Genomic DNA, 24,745 nt, shown 5'->3' with positions numbered 1-24,745 from the left:
AAAGGGCTAGAACTAGCTGGGGTTCTGCTGGGAACACTGCTCCAGAGAAGACTCCATCTACCCTGAAGAAGGCACTGTGTTCACATTCTCACAAAAGCCTCCAGCCAGTCAGTCCTGCTGAAACATCTGCCCAGATAAGACACTTTAAGATTCTATTTGGGGGCTGGAGAAAGGTCTCAGTAAGGCCTCATAGGTCAAGCGGGAGAGCCCGCGTTCGGTTCCACAGTACTTATATACAAAGGAAAACAAAACGAAACAAAACTCCAGGCATGAGAACATCAGGTGTGGTTCTAACAGTAGAGAAACACACACAGGATCTTAGCATCTCTCTGGTTACCCGTCCCATTCCACTGCTGAATGCCAGGTTCAATGGAGACACTGCATCAAAATAGCAATGTGGAAAACAATAGAGGAGGAGAGACAATGTTGGTGATCCCTGGCCTCCAACTGTGTAGGCATGACTGTATGTGTCTGGACAGACAATAGGAAGTAAAATAATGTAGCTCAGTCCCCCATGATGACTTGCCACATAGCACAGCAATAGCAAAGAGAACACAGATTCCAGACTGGAGCTGTATAATGACATTTGTATGAACAAGGAACTAAGGAACTAATTTAGTTCACTAAGAGTCTATCAGTGAGTGGCACCATAGCCATGTTAGTTTATATAAATTCACACTACAGAATTCACATTTAAAAAATACCATTTACCACTACGTGGCTCAGAACATCCCCATCATTAGATGATGTGTGAACGCAACATTACATAGTATCAACAGGAGGTCAGTCACATACTGGAGAAGGAGAGTCATTAAAAAAATCATTTAAAATGATCACAAAGAAAGTACACAGCTATTCACATTTCTGGTTAGAAATAGATTATTACAATCATCAAAATATTTAAAGATAGAATTTTTAAAGTCAATCATAATAGCAGCATAGGTCACAAAACTGTCATGAATACCATTACTTAAGACCACAAGGAACTTATATCAACTAAATAACATAAGATTATAGAAGGATTCAGAGGGGAACTTGAGTCAACAAAGATTATTAGCCTTTTTGATATACCTTAAAAATATGGAAAGCCTGGATTATCATTTAAAGAAGCAAAAATAAAAGAAATACCTGGGCATTTTTGCCCGGACAAGCCAGAGCTGGGTAGCAGACAACTCTCCAGCTCCCTGTGACTTCTCTTCAGCATCCCCTAACTCCCACTGTTGCCAAGAGCAGTTGGGGAGGAACAAAAGATCTCAGGTTGGGACCAAGAGAAGGAAAATGTTAGTAAATAAAAGGGCTTTTGAACTGGTGTCTAACCTCAGTTTGGCCCATTTTATTTAGAGAAATGAGAACAAAAACTCTTTCATTATCAACTAGGTGAAACTGAACAATGCATGATGTTATTCAGAGGCTTGGGGTACAAGCACAGCCATCTTTGGGTCATGGTGCTCGTGTTGGGCACAGAGACTAGGCAGGGGCACTTAGGGTTAGGGACAATGTCAGCACAGAATCCACTATCTACAGATGGGGGGGCGCTGAGGGACATTGGTCAGATCTAGTGAGCAGACAGACAGTAAAAAGAGACATCACTGGAAGGCTCTGATGGACACCTTTCTCACATTCAGCACCGCTGGCTTTGGAGGCTGAACAATTAATTACAGGTGTTTCGCAGCATCTGCCTATTGGGTGTCTACAGTACTCTCACCCCAGTTCCGACAAAGTGTCTACAGATGTTGCCAAGTGCCAGGCAGGATGAGGACACCTCATTGGCTGACCAACCCTGGCTGAAAAAGGCTGACATGGTCCAATCATCAGGAGGAAGCTGCTGCTGAGAGTGGGAGCTGTGTATTATCTCGGGGATGTTTCGGAGACAAAACAGTTTCCGGGTACAGGGCTGAATGGCGCCGCAAGGGGGACTTTGGTGTAATGCATAAAACAATCCCACACCAGTTTGGATTCAAAGAGTTATTTATTTGAGGGGAAAAACTTACAGAACACCATCCTACACGACGGCCAGGAAAGGAGTCTAGTTGCTGGAGCAAGAGAGCAAGCAGAGGGCTGCCGCTGCTTTTTAAAGAGAGACCACACCCCAGTGGGCTGGTATCTCAGCGGTTATTGGCTGAAGGAGTGGAAGAAGTTCCCACAGCACCCGTGGGTCCTAACGTGCATGGATACACAACTTTGTCTGAGTCTAGACATCAGTGGAGTCCCATAACATTCACCACAACCTCCCGAGGAAAGGGATTTCTCCGGACTGTTTTTATGCGATGCCATTCTTTCTGTTTCTCAGAAACAAGGAAACACTACTAATATGCGAAATATGAAGAAACATTGCCTTCCTCAGGTGCCTATCTTATGCAAGGAGGGTTGATGAAGACAGAAAATGGGGGCTGGGAATTCTAGGCAGAGAAAAAGGTGGTAGACAAATGGATAAAAAACAAAACAAAACAAAAAGAGTAACAAATAGTGAAGTCTGTATTCTGGAACATCATTTGTGGGATTTTTGAAAACAGGGAAGGGAACTAAACAGTGAGATCCTGAAGTAATCGTTCTTCAAAGCACATAGCTCCATTTTCTAAGTGAGTTTCTGTCTTCCTTTGAGTCACCTTCTTCCTCGCTCCCTGCTTCGGTGCTTCTGACCTTCCTTACCAAAAAAAAAAAAAAAATGACCTTTATTTGGATTAAGGCTGCTGTGCTTTCTGTGGGGCCCCAGAGGTGCTCAGGAGTGAAATGGAGCCTCCCTATCTGTAATGATAATCAGCCTCAAACAGCTTTATCAACAGCCCTTCCAGTCATTACAATAGGCAGTGCCTCTGTTTTATGAAACTGTCGCAGTTTTTAAGGCCATTTTGTTACCTAAGGCCCCGATTTGCTTGAAGCCCTGCCATGATCACTGGCACAAGGCTGCGTAGTGCCCTGCAGGAAGGCTGGAGTGTGGTGGCTGATCCTGGTCCGCTGTTAACAACGCCATGAGTCATGAATGCCAGCTGTTCGCGAGTTAACTCGCTGTGAGCAGGGAGCAGGGCGAATTAAATGACTCATTTCAACCTGAGCCAAACACCAAATAAATGGATAATGTATTCAAATGGCCCGGAGGAGAGGAGCAGCGATATGTTTGCTTCTTTCTCAGAGATTAGGTAGATCAGTTCCCCGGGTAAATTGTTCCGGGCTGGTGTGTGTAGATGTCAAGAAGCCCCACACGACTACTTTGCAGTGAACGTAGATGATGCTAGAAGAATCCAGACAGTCAGAACCCTCCACTCCATCACATTCTTGACCATGACAGCCACCGCACACAGAGGTCAGGGGCAATCTTTGCTAAGCCGATTGTCCTTGACTGGACTCTGCTGGGCACTTACAGAGTCCGCTCCATGTTCCCCACCAAGGACATCCAGCTGAAAGTATGCTGAAATATTTTCAGTAGGTATCAAAAGAGAAACTGGAAATAGCTACAATGAAATTGAGACTTTAACTGATCATTGTCCTTGGTGAACCTGTTGCTGTTGTTGCTTCAAGTGGTTCCAAGGATGTTTGCAGCCCTCAGAGCCACCAAGGCCTGTCTGTCACTCTGAAGCTTTGCAGTGGAGACTAATGGACTCCTAAGCATGAATATGTCTTGTCTCCGGTAAAGTGCTTTGAGAAAACCCATGGACTTCACTTTGAAGACTTTGCATCAGTCTCTGGAGGCAAACGGGGCAACAGTCCAGAACTTTCTTGGCTGTCAGCACAAAGAAGGCTGCATATCAGTAACAAGGGGAAATGGCAAGCTTCAGCAAAAACAAAGACCTGTCCTGGTTTTGAAAGAAAGACACAAAGGAACAAGACGAGACGCGCGATCACCTCAGGAGCCTGCCAACTTGGTGAAGTAGCTCCAAAAAGAGTGTAGGTTCCCCCTGTAAACCAGAAGCCATAATTACTGCTACAAAAATCTGGAGAGAGAAATTCCACAGAGCTGACAAGAGCTAATTGCAGGCGGGCGGCGGTGTACAGACAGGGCTTTGAGTGAAGACAGGCTTGGAGCCACAGCCAATGGGAGGGGCTGTCAGCATCTTCCTCAAACCGAGGCATCCTTGCAGAGCTCCAGGAGATGTGAAGGCAAGACGCACAGAAGCCACACTTCAGGGTGGCACAAAGAACCTTTTGTGACCGTCAAGCATCCCTGAGCCACTTAGTTTTCTGGAGAACTCTCATGGCTCTGCTGAGTTTTGGAGAGACGTACGACTGCCCTCCCAGAAGCCAGACAGTGGTGCCACAGTGATATACCATGCCAGCCAGAGAGCCGGGTTGGAAAGATGACCCTTAAACTTTTTGAGCCAGTGGAATCAGGGTGATATGCTTCCAAAGCACTGCGCAGGGTGATGACTTCCCAGCCGTATTTTAGCCTGCATTCCCTGTTTTCTCTGATTTTTCTTTGCTTCTGTTTCCTTATTCATGTTCTCAGCAAACAAACTATTTTCAGCCAAAGAGTAAGTATGGAGGAATCTTCAGTTTACCCAGAGATCCCTTTCAGATACCCAGAAAAGAAGCTGGTGGCCAGCCAGGTTAGGTGGGATGGTTACCATCTCACACTCTTAGATGAGGTTTAGAAGAACCATCTCTACACCCTCAAAACACTCAAATATTTTACCTGTGCTAGAGACATATTGCTCTTTCTTCTCCAAAGGACATTTCATTTCACTAGGTCAGGAAGTATCTCTTTAACTCACTCCTTATTTTTTTTTTTATGAAAAAAAAATGTGAATAAGATTCTCTCATGAGATGCATTCCCTTGCATCCATGGAATAAGAAAACGCATATGGAGCACCATTATTCTATATTATTGAGGAATTTTAGGTGCTAGACATTTTTAAACAGGTTCTCATAAAACCAATGTTTTCAGAGTTTATTAGATCTTATGTATCCCAATCTTATCACATAAAAATGACATTTCCAGGGAACTTGACAGTCCTTGAACACTTAAACAATAACCTCTAAAATATAATTTAGGATGGAAACCAGGTCACCTAATCCTTCCAAATGAAAAAGAATGAGCAGTCTTGGAGATGGTTGGACGTCCCTACTCTCATGATTTATAGTTACTGGTAAAGCCTATTGATAAATTTAAGAATAAGTGGAGTTTATTGGAAGCCACCCCTTCAGCAGAAGTCATAGAAAGACCAGAAGGGACACAAACAGAGAACTTACCTATAGTTACAACCTCAAAACTTCTTGTCCACGGGGTCAAAATCAAGCAAGAAATGAGGGTCTATCCCAGACTGGCCACCACTCTTCACTCGGCAGAATCTGTACATTAACTGAATATTATAAAGATGAGAACAAAGTCAAAACTCATGAAAGTCAACATGTTTATGATTCTTTTTCGTAATCCTAATCCTTAAATTATCCAAGGTAAATCGGCTTTGATTCAGAGGAAAACACAAATTTTTTCTATGCGATAGAATTCTTTTCCTGTAAGTACCATTTGTATGTCTGTTAAGGCAGACATTTTTCTTTACTTCTTGTTTGTTTGTTTGTCTTGTTTTTTGAGACAAAGTCTTAATATGTCTCCTTGGTTCGCCTGGAACTTGCTATGTAGACCAGGCTGGCCTTGAACTCCGGAGTACGGGAATTAAAGGTATGAGCCACTATCCCATTCAATCCGTTTTCCTTCATGTCAGCATTTCTCAGTTGTTAGAGCTGGGATCTAGGCAGACAGCTCCTTCCTCGGCTGTGCCTTCTGCAACAGTGCTGCAGAGTCTCCAAGAGGTCAGGGACACTGCTCTCCTTTGGCCTTCAGTTTTGGTCAGGCCCCTGGGAGGTACAGTTAGCAATGCCTGGTGCAATGAGGAACAGCCCTAATGCTGAGATGTCCCCTGGGAACTGTACACAGGCAGTCTGAGCCCAAGGGTTGTCCATTCTTGACTTTCCTCTAACTTCTCCCCCGGAATCATTTTCTCTAATTCCTCTAAGATCCGCCCTGGGAATACACAAGGGCCCTAGTTTGGATCTTCCGTGTAACCTGTGTTTCAAGTCAGGCCATCTGAACTGCAATGTATAATAGTCAGCTTTCCTGCTTCCTTTCATACTAAAACATAAGAAACACACGTATATACACTGAGCTGGTGCCACAGCAAATTCAAACTTCTTAAAACCAACTGAAAAATACTACGTATTCAAAATGACAATCAAGAATTCTCTCTCTTCTCTTCCTTTCCCTCCTTCCTTCCCTTCTCCCTTTCTTTATCTGTCCTCTCCTCTCCCACCTGCCATTTTCCCCTCCACACTTCCAAATCTATTAAATCAATGACATCTGTTTTTTTTTTCCACAAATTCCATTGTTCTCCAAAATGAATCACAAGTCTGTCTCCAGTTCACAAGGCAGCACTGGGAAGAGAGCTACTTCTCTTAGTAAAGAATGAATTTGGCGGCCCTGGGAAGTTGAAGGCACCAGACTTGTCCCAGGGTTGAGTTAACCTTTAAAAAAATTTCCAAAAAATTTTCCAGATTTGTACTGGGGACTTAGTTGAAACTATTTTCATTTCCTAAACCAGTTCTATGCCGTGACCTGCTGTTTCAGTTCCTAGATGAGAATAGCCCAACTTTTAAAATTAACTTACAAAACACACAGTACAAAGCACTCTATATAATATAAACGCGTCTGAGCTGTAACAAAGGCTTCATTATGTAAGCTGATTTTAGAGGGTTTGTAGCTCCAGGGGACACTGGAGATTGTGAGTACTTTTAAGCTATGTAGCATCAATGGCCACAAATTTAATTTTCTGAGAATCATAGACCTGAAAGGAATTTACTAATTCACTTTTCTAATTAGAGTTGCATTGCGGTCCTTTGTTGTAGACATTTATATTTAATCATATGAATAGTTGATAAGTGCACCATTTCAAAGCATGTCAGTGTGAGTCATCTGCCTCCTGGTTGCCCTCCCAGAACCTTGCCTGGGTGGAGCCCAATTTCCCCAATACACTAACCCTTTCAGCATGCTGTGTCATTGTAATAGCCTCCAAATTGTAAAGATACCGTCTCTCAAACCACACACATGCAGACTTTGCAGCTGAGGACAATCCCAGGGCAACTGTGCAAAATAGAGACCACGATAAAAATCCCCCAGCACTCCTAGTGCACCAGCCCGCAAGGCACGCGAGTCCATTTCCACGTCTTCAGGACTTTGTCCTGTTTTCTTGTAAATTGTTTGCCCATCGAGACTTCCATGCAGTCCCTAGGGCCTCTGCCTCTGGTTCTGTTCTGTAGTTTAACACACTTTTCTCTTCAAAACCTTCCCCTGACATTCAGCCCAAATGTTCTTCAGACTCCCTTACAATGAATACTCCCAGCAGTGACCTTTGTGGAAGCACAATAAACCATCCCTCCCTCCCCTGAGTGCCAGCACTCTTTACGCCCTGTGATCCCTTCCCTAACTCCTAGACACCAGGGAAAATATTAAAGTGCATGTAGGACACGTATTCTAGTGCAGCTCGGTTCTCTGATGCTAATAGTTCTGCACCCGCAGAAACCAATTCAATGGCTGATCCATTTGTTCAACAAACACATTGTGTGCACCTACTGTATACTCAGTATTTCATGAAGCACTGGTCCAAAGGGGTAAAGACCCCTCATCGAACCTCATTTATACAGTCAGAGTCTACTGTTGCTGTCTACTATTCCCATCCTAATAACAGACTTGGCATGAATATCATTTTTCCACTGTTTCGGACTTAATAATGTTTTCCTGTAACCACCACTCAATCACAATATCCGCATAGAGACCAGGCAATCTTCACTCATTGGTTGCAGGACTAGCACACACTGAATGCTTTATTTCGGCGATCACAGACACCTTCTGTTCTCAGGTCTGACTACAAAGCACTGTATTCTTGTCTCCTGGGTTTGAGGACTCTGCTTCAGCTCTCCCTAGGAAGAGTGAAAAGGTCAGGAAGCTTGTGGCCCCGTGAGGACCACCAACAGGCCAGCACACGCCAGTGGCTCTGTCTTAGCTGCAGCCTCAGGGATTTCCCCAGCTACCCAGGCAGACCCTTCATGATTTGTGATGACAAATCTAGTCACTATTTGAGTTTGTATAATGATTGGGAATAGGGCCATCATTGGAAAATTGTAATATTTGAGTGGATTAAACAGAGAACAGCAACAAAATTAATTCGAGGGTACAATGATTTGAAGACGAATGGTGTCCTTAGTTTCATATAATTCAATGCTAAGTTCTCAGGGAGTAGCACTGTTTGAGAAGGATTAGAGCAATCAGGACACGCCCTGTTGGAGTAGGTGTGGCTTTGTTGGAGTAGGTGTGGCCTTGTTGGAGGAAGTTCCCTGCCATTATGGTAATAGACTAGCCCTCTGAAATGGTATGTAGGCCTTGTGATAGTTTAAATATGTATGGGCTCCCGTAGATTCACCTGTTGAATGTTTGGCCAATAGGGATTGGTACTAATAGAAGGTGTGGCCTTTCTGGGATAGGGGCAGCCTTGTTTCCTGGAAGCCTGTCACTATGGAGGCAGGCTTTGGAGTCTCATATACATCAGACCATGCCCAGTGGTACAGTTCAATTCCTGTTTGTGGATCAAGATGTAGAACTCTCAGTTCATTCTGCAGCCCCACGCCTGCCCGTGTGCTGCCATGCTTCCCACCATGATGATAATGACCAAATCTCTGAAAGTGTAAGCCAGCTGCAGTTAACTGTGTTCCTTTATAAGAGCTGCCACGAACATGGTGTTTCTTCTTAGCAAGAGACACCCCAACTAAGACATGCCCCAGTTAAATGTTTTCTTTTATAAGAGTTGCAGTGGTCATGTCTCTTCACAGCAACAGAAATTCTGTGACAGAAAGGGGAGGGACAGAAAAGAGGCAATATTTGTAAAATACCTAGAATGCTCTTGTCACATATTAAGCGCACTGTCTGTGTTAAGGAAACAAAGTCTATAAGTAAAATACCTTTAACACAGAGGAAATGGAAGGGACACAGATCTGAGGCTTCTGCCCTGCTGATGCATGCCTGGGCAGGGACACTTGCTGTCTTGAGACTAGGGAAGATCCAGGAGACAGGGTGCGCCTTGCTCGTCACATCCCTCGCGAGCATGCAGGCTATGTCTATGAATATCCACCTGTCAGGAGACGAAGAGATTTTGCTCGTGGCACTGTAGATATTTGCTCGTATGAAGGCAGATTAAAGGGGGGAGGAAGTGTTAGAATTTTAATTAGGCGCTTCTTCCCTCTCAATGCGGAAGAAATTAACGTGGCATCGGTAACAAGATTATGCATTTCCATTGTAAGTTGCTCTGACCTAAAAGCAACCCTCTGGGTTATAATTCTTTCTGTCTTCTTTACACAGATTCACTTGTTTGGGATCATTAATCAAAACCACCTGGTAACATTAAAACAAATGGGACAATGAAAGGAACGCGTTGGGATGGAAGCCCATGCCTGAGTGCTAGGGAGTCTGTCAGTAAGAACATCCTCACAGCACCTAATCAGACGGGTGCTCCTCTTCACAGCAGGGGAGAAGGAAAAGTCCACGTGCCACTTTCAGGAGCAGGTACATCGTGCACACGGAATCGTATTCTTCATATGCTTTGCATTTCCTGCATAACTGCCAAGCTATATGTACATAGCTTGAAATATAAGCCCAATATTTAACAATCAATAAAAGTCATGCCTCTAGAACAAATATTTAGATATTTACAACAAAGATATACAGAACACACTTCTGAAATTATATTTAACTCCCACGTATTGCCAACCATTTGAAATAGACTTAACAGAAAACACACACTATAGATGAAATACCATGAAAACAAACATGCTTCCGAATAAGTGCATTTGCCTGACAAATCATGAATTCCTTGAAAATCTAGCCCAACAAGTGGTGTATCTTCAGCAGGGCAGAATGGCGACTCCGGCGTTGCTTTCACACAAGAGATGTAAGAGACGAGAGCAAAGGCATTGGGTAAGGCAAGCATGTACAGACACACGTGCAGAAGCAGGCTGGCAAAGCCTGGGATCAGAGGAATCAAGATGGCTTTGTCTATGACATAAATGAAAAATCGGCCATTGCTTCCAGTGTTCAAGCTCATTTTTCATAAAAGCTGTAGCATGAGGCTGTTGACTCTAAGGCTGCCACGCCAGCGGAGGCTACTCTGGGTTCAAGCATCCACACGGAAAAGCCTCGACACCTGAAAACATAGCAAAAAGGCTTTCAGTTTTCTACAAGTTTCTCTTAGGTTCAGTCCACACAGGTAGAATCTTCAATTCCAAAAGATCCCTACTTTTCTGGTGCTGAATATGTTCCTTCCCATACCATAAAAATGAGCAAAATCTTCCAATATCCCTTCTCTTTTAAATACAGTGTATGTAAGAAGAGTTGGGAGTGCACAGTGTGCTAATAACTCTCATCTGCCTTTGGTTATGAATATTAAATTTTCATCTTAGCAATTTATTCCTAAAAGATTTGTGAATAATGTACTGTATATCAAGCTCTGGACACACACACACACACACACAAAGACAAGTCTGACATCACCACACATGTAAGTTAAGGAACAGTAAAAAAAAAAGTCAGAAAGATACAAGTCTATATACCTTGTGAAACAGTAACAAATGACAGGGAAATTAAGGGGGAAGGGCAGGAGATATGGGAAGAAATGTGGAGTTACACAGGGAAACAGCCAGCTCACAGTCACCAAGGACAAAGTGTGTGAGTGTGTCACCAATCAGAAGGTTAAAGTAGCTGAGGCTAAAGGAGATTTGAGAAATGTGATGTCAGAATGGAAGCCCAGACATGGGGCCAAATCTTACACCATAAAGCATTATGCAGTTCCACCTCCAGCTTCCTACACCAGTGCGCTTGCGTGGATGTCGCTCACACAGGCTTAAGAAGTCTATGATTCAATAGCATAAGATTTCCATGTTTGAACGTAGTTCCATGTGGAGGAAAACACACTGTGATCCCACATGGCTATGATAGCTCTTGGAAGGGTAGGAATTGCTAATGACACTATCTCTAGCTGAGAAGGAGTCAACATTTATATCCCGCCCGAAAACTGACCTTCTCAAGCAGGCCGCCTCACCCCTAGGTCATCTAAAGGTCATCTTGAAATAGTGGCTTTAATGATCTCGTCTTTGTCTTAAGCTGAATTGCGATTATTAAAGCTAATTTCACATTCCACGATATAATGCACACCAATTCCTAGGCATTTTCTCTCAAAATTGGAAAATGGTTTTCTTTTTTTTTTTTTCTTATTTTGTTCTACACATACTTACATATTAGGCCCATGACATAACACCTGACTTTATATTTTCTGCATATCATTAGTTCTGAAATAATTCCTTCTACCCCCATTTTTGTATGCTCAAATACAATGAGATATATAAGCAAGTGATTATAATACATTATATTATTTAAATAAAGCTAATTTCACGTTCCACGATATAATGCACACCAATTCCTAGGCATTTTCTCTCAAAATTGGAAAATGGCTTTCTGATGCAGACCACCATCAAGGAGTAATTAGAGCTTCCAGTTTGGTCAGTGGAGATAAGCAATTGAAGTGTAGACTCTGAGCTAGCACAGCTGGGGAAACATCCTGCGTAAACAAGGTCAGACAAGACCCACACTCTCTGCCAATACACATGCCCACAGTAAACTGATCCAAGAGCCATCTCGCTCTGGCCTTTTTCCAACCCAGTGATGAATCCGTTTATCAAAATCACTGTCAGGTAAATGTTGTGAGACCTTGAGCAGGGTGTTCCTTAAACTATGAGAGATGGAACACTTTGTAATGTGTTTGCAAATTGAAAGTCACTTATCCTCTTAGCACCCCAAGAAGGTTTATGAACCAAATGCATGCTAAGAGGTATTTTGAAAGAGCCACTCAGAGTTTCGACAGAAAGCTTCCGTAGAGAAGGTTGTGGTAGACTTCCGGTTCTACTGAAAATAGGTTTTCAGAATTAAAAGTTTATAGTCCTATTTACTCAGGAAAAAAAAAAAGCAAAGCTAAAGTACTTGAAATGGGATGAAGTAAAATGCTAGGATTTCATCCAACTGTTGCTTGGAAATGAAAATTCCCTAATGGGAATAGGTCTTTAAAATAGGACATCTGGGTTTTGCTAAGTGGATAATTAAAAGTTTGAAATCTTGCCTAGAAAATGGGACAAAAACTCAAATTACCAATAGAGGTGAGACACTCCCCACTGCCGTTATGATAGAAATGGCACCGGCCCAGATTAACAAAGCAGGCAGAGGTGTGGAGCAAGGCGTGAGGGACATGGTGTCTGATGTCTAGGGGACACAGGTGTCAGAAATCGTGCTACACTTCCCACAGATGATGAAAAATCCCAAGCCCCAGGTCCAGCACGGGATGGCTCATTGCCATCCAGGTAAATCCTCATCCTAAAATGTCCTCTTTGTCTTCCAAACTCCTGATCAAGACATTTCCAGGGTAACAGCTGAGGACAAACACACAATTAATGTCTCACCTCCAGGTTTACCTGAATGAACTTCCTGATGCTTACACAAGCACCAAAGGTCTGAGATTCAATAGGTGGTCTGGACAGAAGCCAGTCTGTGACTAAACATGACTGCAGTTCAAACGTGGGTGAGAGTAAAGAGAACGTGGAGAAACAAAAATAGACTTGGGGTGGACCCCCTCAAAGAAGCTTACAAAATACGTCTCTTCCTGGCATATATAATTGGCTTAATTTGTCCATGTGTTTTGTTGAGAGACTTCTACCCGCAGCATCTTGCTAGGTTGAGGGATGAGGGATAACAGACACAGAAGAATGCTCAAGGAAAATCAGACCGGCATCACCGTGTTTAAGGATGTGCCTCGTGATAATGACATTCTGCTCAGCAGGATACGCCATCTATGGGGACGGTTTATAACATCTGCTGACAGTTACCATCAGTATATTTAGAACGTTGGCATCGGGAACCTGCAGGAGGCCCTGAAGAATCAGGGTGCGAAGCTCCATAGATTTCATTCCTTACACAGTTTTATAAAATAGTAAGAAGGCTGTCAAGTCTAATATTATGGTGAAAATGTAAGCATTGAGCCATGCTAAGAAAATGTTTAGTTAGTTAGTAAGTGTAAATTAGTTTAATTTGGCACCCAAAGTAAGAATTTCCTGAGGCTAAATACCAGTCTTCAACATTAATGCTTCAGATTTAGAATTTAGACATTCTCCACGTCCTTCCTAATGCTGGAAATCATCTCTAAGAGGGAAAAGGATTAGATGACCAAGCTTGTTTCAAACTCATTGTAAATTCAGGGGATGGTTTAGCACGCGGGGAATGTGACGTGCGCAGAGTAGGAAAGTGGATGGAAAAACAGGGTCCAAGAACTTTATGAGTGTGGCCTTTGCTACTTGTGGTGAGGCTAAGTCACATGCCTAAGGCCTCAGACTCAGTTTCCCTTGTGTAGGAATGGCAGCACGGCAGCTTAGATGTGATAGAATCTGAGTCCGTGTTCAGCATTTCACCAAAGGCAGTAAATGAATAAACGATCTCACTAGGAAAAGAATTGCAAAGCCCCGTCAACTATTGCCTACCCGAGCCTAATCCCTCTGTTCAAGAGATCAGAAGTGCACTGAACTGGGCAAGAGCAAACATTATATCCTTGCTTTAGGTCTCTCAGCACATTCTAAATTAGCTGCTGGCGACTATCAGTACAATGATCTTAGACTCTGACCGTGTAAGTGAGGGCTAAGGTAACAGGAAGATGACAAAGCCACCTCCTTCCAAACGTCTATGTGCACATGAGTGGACATAGCTGGAATCTGCTGATCCACACTCTCACACCCTGAGCGACTACATCATCAGGAACACAGAGGCATGGACTCACTAGGCTCAGCACCTATTACTTGAAGGACCAATACCGCTTCCACCATCAGCACCACTACTGCCTCCCACAGCAGTGACAGTTTGGCTTAGGGTTGTCATGTGAGCAAGCAGAAAAAGAGAGACCAAGGAAGAGTCTACTGACTTAGCCTTCCACTTGATAGCATCTCGGTGTCATAATATGTACCATCTGAGACACACGGAAGGATGAAATATAACTGGACAGCTGGAATGAAAAGAAGTCTATAAAGAATAGCACTCCATTGTTTAAGCTAATGCTTGATTTGCATAAATCAGCATGCAGATCTCCTGCCACTCCACCACTCAATTCTTATATTATCCCTCAGCACCGGGATTCCTCCAAAATTTATATTACTGATATGTTTTATGAAAGGATAAAAATGGTGCTAAATCCCCCCTGTACCCCAGGATCCTAGTTAGAGTTACTATCGCTCTGATCAAGCACCATATCAAAATCAACTTGGGAAAGGAAAGGTTTATTTGACTTATACTTCCGCATCCCTGAAGGAAGTCAGGAGAGAAACTCAAACAGGGCAGGAACCTGGAGGCAGGAACTGAGGCAGAGGCCATGGACGGGTGCTGCTTAGTGACTTGCTCCCTATGGCTACCTCAGCCTGCTTTTTTCTAACACCCAGGAGCACCTGCCCAGGGATGGCACAACCCTCAATGGGCTGAGCCTCCCCCTACCAATCACTAATTAAGAAAATGCCTACAGGCTTGCTTACAACCCAATCTTATGAAACCATTTTCCCAGTTGAGGGCCCCTCCTCTCAGATGACTTTAGCTTGTGTCAAGTTGGTATAAAACAAGTAAGCACAGCTAGGAGCAAAACACAGCGTATCACTAGATTTTGTTTAAGGAAAAGTTAAGTGAAACATAATTTCTTAACACACTAAAAGTCAGCTTGGCTATGCCGTACATATAATACGCTGATAAAAATAACCCATTAAGCAAATATGATACATGGAAAAACTGTGAAAACCAGTGAACCTAAAAGGAATTTGTCTCATAAAACTCAGCACTAACATCTGGCTATCTTCGGGGGGTTTAAAAGATTCCTGAGGTGGAGGATGGGGTGACACAGGAGAAAAGCGTCAGCATGACCAACACAGCAAACCAAAGGGAAAAGATCATGAGATGCTAAAGCAAGAGACACATTTCTAGGATGGAGGCACAACCAAACTTCAGGGAGAGTGCTGAACCTCTACAGTCCCGCTGCGAACCAAGTGGGTAACCAACCTCCACATCCTAACATGTATTCCCTAAATGCTGAAGAGTGTGTGATGTGTTGAGAGTTTGTCTGTTGTAAGTTAAAGCCCTTGGGAAAATTCAAAAGCAAGGGCAAAGCAACTCTTTCTCATTCAGAAAGGGTATTCTTCGTTTTGCCTTGGTTTGAATTCACACAAAGTTCCTGGGGAAGCCCAGGGCAGCAGGTCCACACTTCCTAGAGCTAGTGTCACTAAGAGACCGGGTTCTGTAAGGGAGCCCAGGGGAGTTCTCACGGGGAGAGTTTGCCTTACTGAGCCTGTGCTTCAGTAAATATCAGGAAGAGGTGAACACAGAGAAAGAAAACCACAGTCAAGGAGCAAAAACATGTTGATGAGGAAAGATGGGCTGGAAGTAATGGAGAGGTTTCAGTTAAACAGCAAGGCATGAGACAGGAGCCTGCTGCTGCTGCTGCCCTACTGCATTCGAGTACTGAAGGATGGTTAAACACAATAACCGTCTCACATTCAAAACTAAATATGGATAAGGATGGCAGGTGACCTCAGGAATCCACCGAGGTGACCACAGTACCCGAGGACGGAGTTCGTGAACAATCACAGACTCTGAGACATTCTCTGAAACTAGAAGTGGCTAATGCTCACATAGATTTCATTGCCTGTCAGACGTTATTTTACACACTTTACACATTTATATCCATTTCTTCCTTCCTGCAAACATATCACAAAGTAATTTCTATCAGTCTCTGTTTTGTAGATGGGAAAACTGAGGCTTTAAACAGCCCAGGGGAATGTCCAGACTTCAGCCCTTGAGCAGAGGATTGGACCTGTGGCCATGACCATGGCACTGGTCTCCTCTTGTTTAGAAATTTCCAGAAATATCTTGGCCTGGGGCTGGGCAATAGGGGCCCAGAAAATAAGGGTACTGGCAACCACGGCTGATGACCTAAGTTCCAGCCCCAGGATTTACATATTAAACAGACTACTGGCTCCAAAAATCTGTCCTTTGACCTTTCTCACTGCATGTGTGTGCAGGCATGGGTTTATGCACATATAAACACACATACACACACACACAAATAAAAGTAATATGAATCAGATATATTGGTATAAATGTTTATATGCCCAGCTCACCCTTCAGTAACTGGCGTTACATAGTCAATGAGGCTGAATGGTGAAGCCGATGAAATTGGCCAAGCACCTCACTCTGAGCAGAGGCCATCTCTGGAGCCTCCTTTGCATGCTCTGCCACAGTCCTCCCACCTTTCCTAATTTTCCTCCACAACAAAAGCACATGCTAGCTGTGAGGAATGGTTTGAGGAACACATTCTGTGAAGAGTCAGTGGTCAGAGGATCCCAGTAAAGAGCCAACATTCAGGAAGAGCTGGCTGAGTGACTCTTAAACGCTAAAGGATCGTCCTTCTCATTATGTCGTGTCATTAAGATGGATCTTCATTTTTGTCTTAAACCAAAAGCTCTCCTAAGACTTTCACATTGTTCCTCACACAGCGGAAATATTAACTTGAGAGTCAGGTACCGGTGACAAAGCCACCTCATCCGCCTGGGCTAAGGCAGGTGACGTTGCGAGAGACCCTGGGCACTCTGACCGAGGATGCCAGGGAGTGGAAGCTGTTTCTGGATCTGGAGTGGGGGTGGGCAAGTCAGTCCTGCAGGTGGAATATGCACACCACAGCATAGCACCCCAGCAGAAGCGGAGAGCCAGTTCAGTGGGGAACATCTGCCAGTTGTTTCTAATGAAGGAGAGTCACTCTTCCAATGAGAAAGCAGAGATGAAGGATCGTCTCAGACTGGGAATAAAACTGAGATTTTTAACAGTGCCAACATCAGGCATGTATGTATATATATATATATATATATATATATATATATATATATATATCCCCACCATTTGGAGGGATGTGCAGTGTGTGAACAAGAGAATCAGGAAAGAAGCTCCTTGGAATTAAAAACATATTGGAATGAAAATAGTTTCATTAAGCCTGTGCCCAGTTAAAAATACAGAAGCTTTATTAGCTTGGACCATGTACAATTGTCAGATTTCTAATTTACAAAATGGCCAAATAGACTCAGCTTCCCTTGATTCAGCCCAAAAGAAGAAGTCATAGCAATCAATGAAAGTCAGCACTGTGAGATGTCCTTGATTCATGAAATAATGCTCCTCCCATAGTCACACCGCTGGTGATGGAATGCTTTCTGCCCACAGCGGCTCGGTTCAACCAGGCTGTAAGTGTCTCCCCCAGAGCACGTACTATTCAGCAAATGTGGGACCACTCACAGTGCGTTGGCGTGTGGGCATAGTGAGCAGAAGGTCATTTTCACCATGGCTGTATCACCCATTGTGTCTTGCCCAGCCTGGGAAGAAGTTTCTCAGCTAGGTTTCCCCACCCTTTCTGGTGCTGTTGGAGGTTATGATCTCATTTGCTTTCCATCGATGTGATAAATGAGCAACTAAAGCCATCTGTATTTAGCTTACAGGCAGGCCCATCAACAAGGGAAGCCTAGACAAGGACTCGAGGCAGAACCCTGAAGGCAGGAACTGAAGTCTGCCGTGGAGGACCGCTGCTTACTGGCTTGTTCCTCATGACTTTCTCAGCCTGCTTTCCTACACACCCCAGAATCGTCTACCCAGGCATGCACTCCCCACAGAGTGCTAAGCCCTCCTACACCAATCATTAGCCAAGAAAATACTCCCAGGCTTTCTCACAGGGCAAACTGCTCAAGGCAATTCCTAACGCAAGGCCTTTCTTCCCAGGAGAGACTTATTTAGGTCAAGTTGACAAAACTAACCTGCGTAGGTATTAAACCCACCTGTATTGGGACCCATAGTAGAGAATGAGGGACACTGCTTCCGGGAAATATCCTGCCACGCCAAGGGTGGAGGAGGCTGAGGTATGCATGGACCCAAAGGGCAGGCAGGTCAAAAATTAAAGGAAACAAAGGCAAGAAGACTTCACATTCAATATGAAAATATTAAGTTACCTCTAAGGCGGCATTGTCTGAGTTAAATAAAATATGAAAAATAAAGTCACAGACAGTAAGAACAAGTGATACTTTGTGAGGAAATCAACCTCTTCCAAGTTGTTAGCTAAGTACTTCCTTCCACTACCACTACCACTGCGCTTGCTCTCTCTCTCTCTCTCTCTCTCTCTCTCTCTCTCTCTCACACACACACACACACACACAAACATACACAAAATAAGTGGCTATTTAACATATAACGAAACTAATAAAATTTAAAAACAGGATTAATAAAGTCCCATTTTCTATGCCTTTAGCAAGCCAACCTAGTCCAAAGTCATTCTAACCACCTTCAGCTTTCTGGGGAGTTGAAGAGACATCCTAGAATCCTAGAGTGTCACCCCTCAGATTCCCATCCTGACAGCCTGCCCCTTCCCCATACACTTTTCATCCTAAGTCCATACCTCCCACAGCAAGGGAAGGGCAAAGAAGGCCATCTACTCTTTTTAACAAGTTCGCACCCAAAAAAATACTAAGCATTTTTTTAGACAAGCATTTTTAGACAAGAGAACAAGGGATGTAGCGCCACCTAGTGGTTAAATGTTACCATCTACTTCAAATAAAAACCTACTGACAAACCACAAACCAGCCCGCCCAGCTGGAGCAGAGGTGCAGTCAGAGGGAGCTCAGCTGTGTTCCTCTTCTGCCAAATTCCTATGCCGTGAGCTGGATGTACAACGACCCATTTTAGAGGGGCAAAAGACCTCAACCACCTGAAACCCAACAATCCGCGTCCCTGGACACTGCTTTCTGAACCCACAACTGCAGAGAATGTCCTGGCTTCTCTGCAAGTGTTGTCCCTAAAAGGGTAGCAAATAAGGGTTTCACGTGCACATAGGAAATGCACCTAGTCAAGCTTTGCTGGGTAAGAGACACCTTTCGACCTCTGAAAACCTCACGAAAAAAGGAACACAGTGGGGGGCGGGGTGTGCAGAAAAACATGAGAAATCAGCTTTTGTTCAATAAAAGGCCACCCACCCCCGCCGCCGCCCCATAGGTGTTTAAATCAGGTTTACTGTTATTTTAGAGCTAGACCCAAAATGAAATGGGAGACTTGCTGCACGGCCTGTGTTCCAGAGGGCCTTGAGAACCCTGCGAGGGATCACAGCAGCTGCGCTTTCGATGGATGGAAAATGCGATTTCAGATCTACCACGGTAACAGCACTGGGGATCATTGTTCCCTCAAGGCCAGGAGACACTGAGCCAAAAAAGCACACACCTTCCTTCTCACGGGAATCCAGAGCTTTGTATGTTTAGGCGTGGGTGTCTGAAAAGCGTCTCCATCCTTTCCTTTCCCCAGATCCGGGGCAACAGTCCTTCCTCCCCTTCTCGAGGGCAGAACCATTAGGACTAGTGATCATGACCATGCAGTGGGAGACCCCAGCCTGAGCACTGCTTAGTGCAAACCCTGGCGGCCTAATAATACACTGCTTAAAACGATGTATCCAAACGAGCTGTTCCAGTCCACCAAGTAACACTAGTCACTCGAAATCATGATATGCAACACTTCCAAAATAAATTAATTCGAAGGACATGAATCTCCATTGCAATTTTCCAGAAAAACGGAAGAAGGTTTCTAGCCCCTGGCTAGCTGCGTCAGCTGGAGCAACTGAGCTCTTGCAGTCCCCGGGAAAGGTAAGACAACCTCTGATTAGGCTTCAACTGTGGCACATGCTTCAAAACTTCCTGCCTCGGTGCTAGCATCCTGTTGTGGCCTCCTGTCTTTAAGGTCTGCTTCTTTACCACCAGCTGTTAAGGATGCATCCTGTGCCCCTGCCCCCACCAAAGTCAGCACAGGCTTTGAGAATTCACCAAGTCCCTGGTTCCTGCTCCCAAAAATGCTTAGATTCTTATCTTGGGGATTTCTCTTATCTGCTTAGTGACCTGGTTTCTCTGACAGGAAGGATGGGAGACCAAGAATGGGGTTCTCCACCCCTGCAGCTCTGAGGGGGCCCTGGACAGACTCTTTTGCATTTTCTTGTGGCTTTCAGCACATCCACAGCTGCCACCTCTGTGCTGGCTTTGTCACCAAGTGGGACTGGGGCTGCTGGGGCTGTCTTTGGTAAAGGTCACTTCAGCACAGACTGATCGAGAGATGATCAAGGTTATTTCTCCTCTCCAACTTTTACAAAAATAAACAAGAAAGGAGAGAGAGAGAGAGAGAAAGAGAGAAAGAGAGAAAGAGAGAGAGAGAGAGAGGAGGGAGGAGAGAAATGTACTATGAGAGAAATAGCAGTAATAAGTATCTATCTACTATCTATTCTGGAAAGCAAGAAGACAAAGGAATTGTCACTCAGTCTTGGTCTCACAGAGTTTGCAGTACTAGGCGACAGTGACTGGAGCCAGCCCCTGCACCCCGCCCATGCTCCCAACATGCCTCAGAGGGCTTACTCTGGGGACGCTCTTCAGTGATTTAGTAACAGCTAATGTATCTCCTTGCAGTTCTTCTGCCCCCATCCACACAGCTTTCTCTTGACACTCTAATTTGACCAAAAAAAAAAAATGGCTTTTTCAAAAATCACAGTCGGAAGAGAGGGAACAAATTTGTCCTCCTCCTCCTCCTCTCTTCTCTTCTGAGATGCCTGGTTGCATTTCGCCCTGTTCAGAGGCCAGTTAGTTAATGCAACTGCAGGCTTGCCCAGGAAGAGAACTGCCAGTTGTAACGCACCGAAGAATACCAATGCCTGGAGCACAAACCAAGACACCAGGGAAAGCCAACCTAGCTGATGCTTAAAGGGGTTCTCACCGAACCCAAACCGAACAGTAATCCTAACTGAACAGTAACCAGAACCCAACACTAATCTGTCTGCAGCAGCAAGGGTCCTGTCTTCAGATATCTAAACTGCAAAAATGAAAGGTTATGAGCCAAGGACTTCTCCTGTGTAGGAACTGACTACATCACTTAAAAATCAAGAGCAAAGACTGTCAGCAAGCAAATCTGTTAAGCAAGACTTAAAGTGAGATGGGATGGGTCCAACTACTGTTCCCAGGCAACAGGCGGCAAGGGGGCCCCTGGTGGCCTAGAGAATAAGACCTGATCGACGATGAGTGCCTGCCCCCCTGTCCAGTGTAAAGCTACCGAGAGTCCCTTCTGCGACCAGCGCCATAGATATGAAATCCTCAGTCCAAATCCTAAGGGAAAACTGATACCAAAACTTCAGGTTTCTTCCTCTGTCAATATTGTTTTTATTCATGATAAGAACAGATATTTCGGCTAGGTGGTTGGTGGCGTACAGCTTTCATTCCAGCACTTGAGAGGCTGAGGTAGGTGGATCTCTACGAGTTCGAGGCCAGCCTGGGTACAAGAGTTAGTTCTAGTACAGGCTGCAAAGCTACAGAGAAACCCTGTCTCAAAAAACCAAAATAAAGAAACAGATAAACAGATACTTTAGTAAGTGTCAAGGTAGTTCTTTGGAGTACACACCAGACCCTGTAGGCCTTGGGGATCTTACCCATTCCCTTTCTTCCTGGCCCCCATGTCTCGGGTCATACTCCCTCTTCGGCTACTGGGGCTCTCTTTCTTTCTTTATTCCATACAAAAACTACATTTGAATTTTTATAATAGTGTTATTCTTATTTGTCCCAAGCTGGAAACAGTTCAGTGTCAACCACTGCATGTATGGAATGATAAAGGGCCTACTCTTGTTCAGATGTCAGTCCAGCCTAGGGACAACCTTGCTCCGTTCTTCTGGACATTCCCAGGACTCCCTTCTGCTCCTCTCTCACCTGTCACCCTCCAGGACAAGCTCAAATTCTGCTTCATCAAGAACCCCTTCCTTATCCTGACCTGGCTTGGACCTGCTGACTCTTGCACATTTTTTATCCTCTATTATTCCTCCTAGTGTCTGTCATCATGCAAAGGAAACACCCCCTGGGTAACTGACTTCTGAAGGGCAGGAACAACAGACTGTTAAGAGAAATGTAAAAGAAACTTCCCTTGGGTGGCAACCTCTGTGACGAGGCTATCCTACCCTGGACCGAGGAGTCTCATCTCAGCTCTGCCACCTGCCAGCTGTGTGACTCTGGGCATTTCAACTCTTCCAGGAGTTTCTTCTTGATAGAACTGAGCAATTTGCACCACAGAATCTCTTCTTTGTTTCGAGTTTTTGTTTTATAGCATGTTTTGTTTGATGACGGTTTCAACACATTAGTCATTAGACTGTAAGAACGGCTGTGCCTAGAAAGGTGTTGTCCATAGTTTAGAATGGCGAATTACAACTCCTTCCTATCAAATTGTAGGTGACCACCAATCTCTGAGGAACCATTTGATCGCCTATCTGAAGCTGAAGTCTGTGGATTCAAGCAGTTTGAACTGTCTTGACTTCTATTGTTTTCATTGCCAAATCAGTGCCTGTAAAATGATATGAACTAAGTGAAGAGTATCAATTTTATTGCAAAAATTTATCTTGATGTTGTTTCAACTTAACCTTGTTGGTGTGTTACTTTTCTTTCCAATCTAAGGAGCTTGAAATGGAATACATAAGTCACAGTTCTGAGTAAGACAGTCTTCAAAGTGTTCATGTGATGTGGAATACGTATGCATATGTTTCAAACAGACACGCACACACACACACACACACACACACACACATACATGCACATACAATGCATTTGTATCTTATGTTGCTATGGTGATTTGATTTACCAGAAAGCAAAGCACTCTGTCTTTCTGGAGGATCGTTCAAGGACATGGTTTTCAGAAAGATGCAAATTCTGCATTCACTCCAACTTTGAATTTCTTTCTAAGTTCTGGTTCACAGATATCCAGAAAAATAATGTGTAGGGTTTGTGTGTGTGTGTGTTTTGCTTATTTCGTTTGTTTATTTCTTTGCCCACAAAATAGAGGTTGGGAAGCTCAATGCTGTTAATGGGTTGATTCATTTAGAGGAAAGTCCCGCCATGCTGAGCATTCTTCTCATCCTCATTGTTCTTTCCTATGCTCTGAAAACATATTTGTGTCTGTGAATGGGCATATGATCTGGGAGGAAATACAACAAGGTACACGTTAGAGAGCTAGGAAAGCAGAGAGTAGGGACTTGGGTGTGTCTTTGGATGCTCAGCTTAAATTAGGAAGCCATGCCATCCAATCTTCAGCAAGACCACGGGAATAAACTGACTATATGATGGCACCAGATTACCTGGGGTCATGGACATCTTCATCCCATAAACTGGACAGTGCTGATCACCCCGCACTGGATGCACATCTCTTGGACTGCCTGTGAGCTCAGCCGCAGAGTGGGAATGAAAATGCTACAAAATCTTTCCTAAACCGGGCAGCTAACCCATTCATCTTCTCGACTAAATGATTCTGCCTAACTCCATCATAAAATAACGCTTGTTTTTATTTGTTCCTATTTATCTACCACTGATTTCAAATGATCCTGCTTACATTTAACCTCCATGTTCATGAGATAATTTATTACCTGAGATTGGCAGAGTTACTTCATTCACTCTTATTACAACCATGTCATTCTTTCCCAGGCTTCACTCCGGAGTATTATGACAAAATAGCGAGAATGTAATTTTAACAAACATAAAAATTATTGCCAGGCAGCTGTGCAAGTATTTCTCCCCTGCACTGAGGTCCACAATCAATTCTATTCGTGCATACTGCACAAAGAGAGTCATAATTTAACACCCCTTGATTTTTCTCCTCTCCTGATGTATTGAGGAGGTAGTTAAAGGCTTGGAAACCCTGTGCCAAATATCTGCAACACTCCTTCTGCAAAACCTGGAACAAAATAATTAAGAAGCTGCTTAAGCAACCATTTGCCACAAACCAGATTGAGGGATTTGAAATATGTACAAATATTTTTAAATAATGCCCCAAAGGGGAAATTCGCACTAATAAGTAAGGTCTGCTGTTGCTCCTGCTGGCTGACGCTGCATCCTGGGAGTGCACATGAGTAAATAGAAACAGGTTCCAGCATTTCTCGTCTTCCCTAAGGTATCTGAAGAAATCCTCTGATTTTAACTGCTGCAAATCTGGGCCAGAGCCTTTTCTAATAAGATTCTGTAATCTTCATAGCACAATACTCTCGGTGTTCAAGCAATCCCATGACTCACAATTCCCCAACAGTTACTACGTCGGGGTGAACTTCTGAGATTCAGATAACATTAAGGCTGTGGTTTATGCCCTGATTGATAACATAGCCAATGGAGGCAACCCGTCCCAGAGAAAGGATCCAGAAAGCTTTGCATAGTGTTTATGATACCGATAACCTCCTGGCTGACATCTATAGAGGGAAACCTTTGACGGATGAAAGGGACTAAAAGATCTTTTGCACCCAGATAGCACTGGTGAGTTCCTTGTATATCATTCCTTAGACAATTATGGCACTTTAGTTATTCTGTTTGGTCACAAATGCTTAACTGATTTTTTTATAGCAATATGTTTTGCAGAGAGGGCTTGATAAATATAATGAAATCGTTTTATGCTAGTTCCTAGGGGACAGGCCATGGAAATGCTGTTAAATGATAATATTCCTTTGTTGTACATTATATTAGTCCTTTCACTGTGAGTGGAGCTAGAATCTAATTGGAATGTTTAAGAGCCTCCCAGGCCAATAAATCCCCTGATTCTCAACACATTTGTCCCCCACAGCATGAATACTAGCCTATC

At 43.8% G+C, this 24,745-nt stretch overlaps 1 long non-coding RNA gene across 2 annotated transcripts in view; it reads right to left on the bottom strand.

The window, feature by feature from the left end:
• LOC125391346 (uncharacterized) overlaps positions 1-19,766 on the bottom strand; it is a 49,600-nt gene extending 29,834 nt beyond the window's left edge. The window contains exons 1-4 of one of the 2 annotated variants that reach the window (XR_014997355.2): positions 19,343-19,766; positions 8,941-10,178; positions 5,185-5,294; positions 1,860-3,893 (exon numbers count right to left, since the gene is read on the bottom strand). This is a non-coding gene — a long non-coding RNA (uncharacterized LOC125391346). Of the gene's footprint in view, positions 1-1,859; positions 3,894-5,184; positions 5,295-8,940; positions 10,179-19,342 lie in introns of those variants that run through there. The other variant, XR_014997356.2, reaches the window with a different exon arrangement.
• Between the last annotated feature and the right edge of the window lie 4,979 nt (positions 19,767-24,745).

Source organism: Myodes glareolus, chromosome 16 (assembly GCF_982192425.1).
Source record: "Myodes glareolus chromosome 16, mMyoGla1.1, whole genome shotgun sequence".
NCBI classification, from domain to species: domain Eukaryota; kingdom Metazoa; phylum Chordata; class Mammalia; order Rodentia; family Cricetidae; genus Myodes; species Myodes glareolus.
This window is presented reverse-complemented; position numbering and strand designations above follow the sequence as displayed.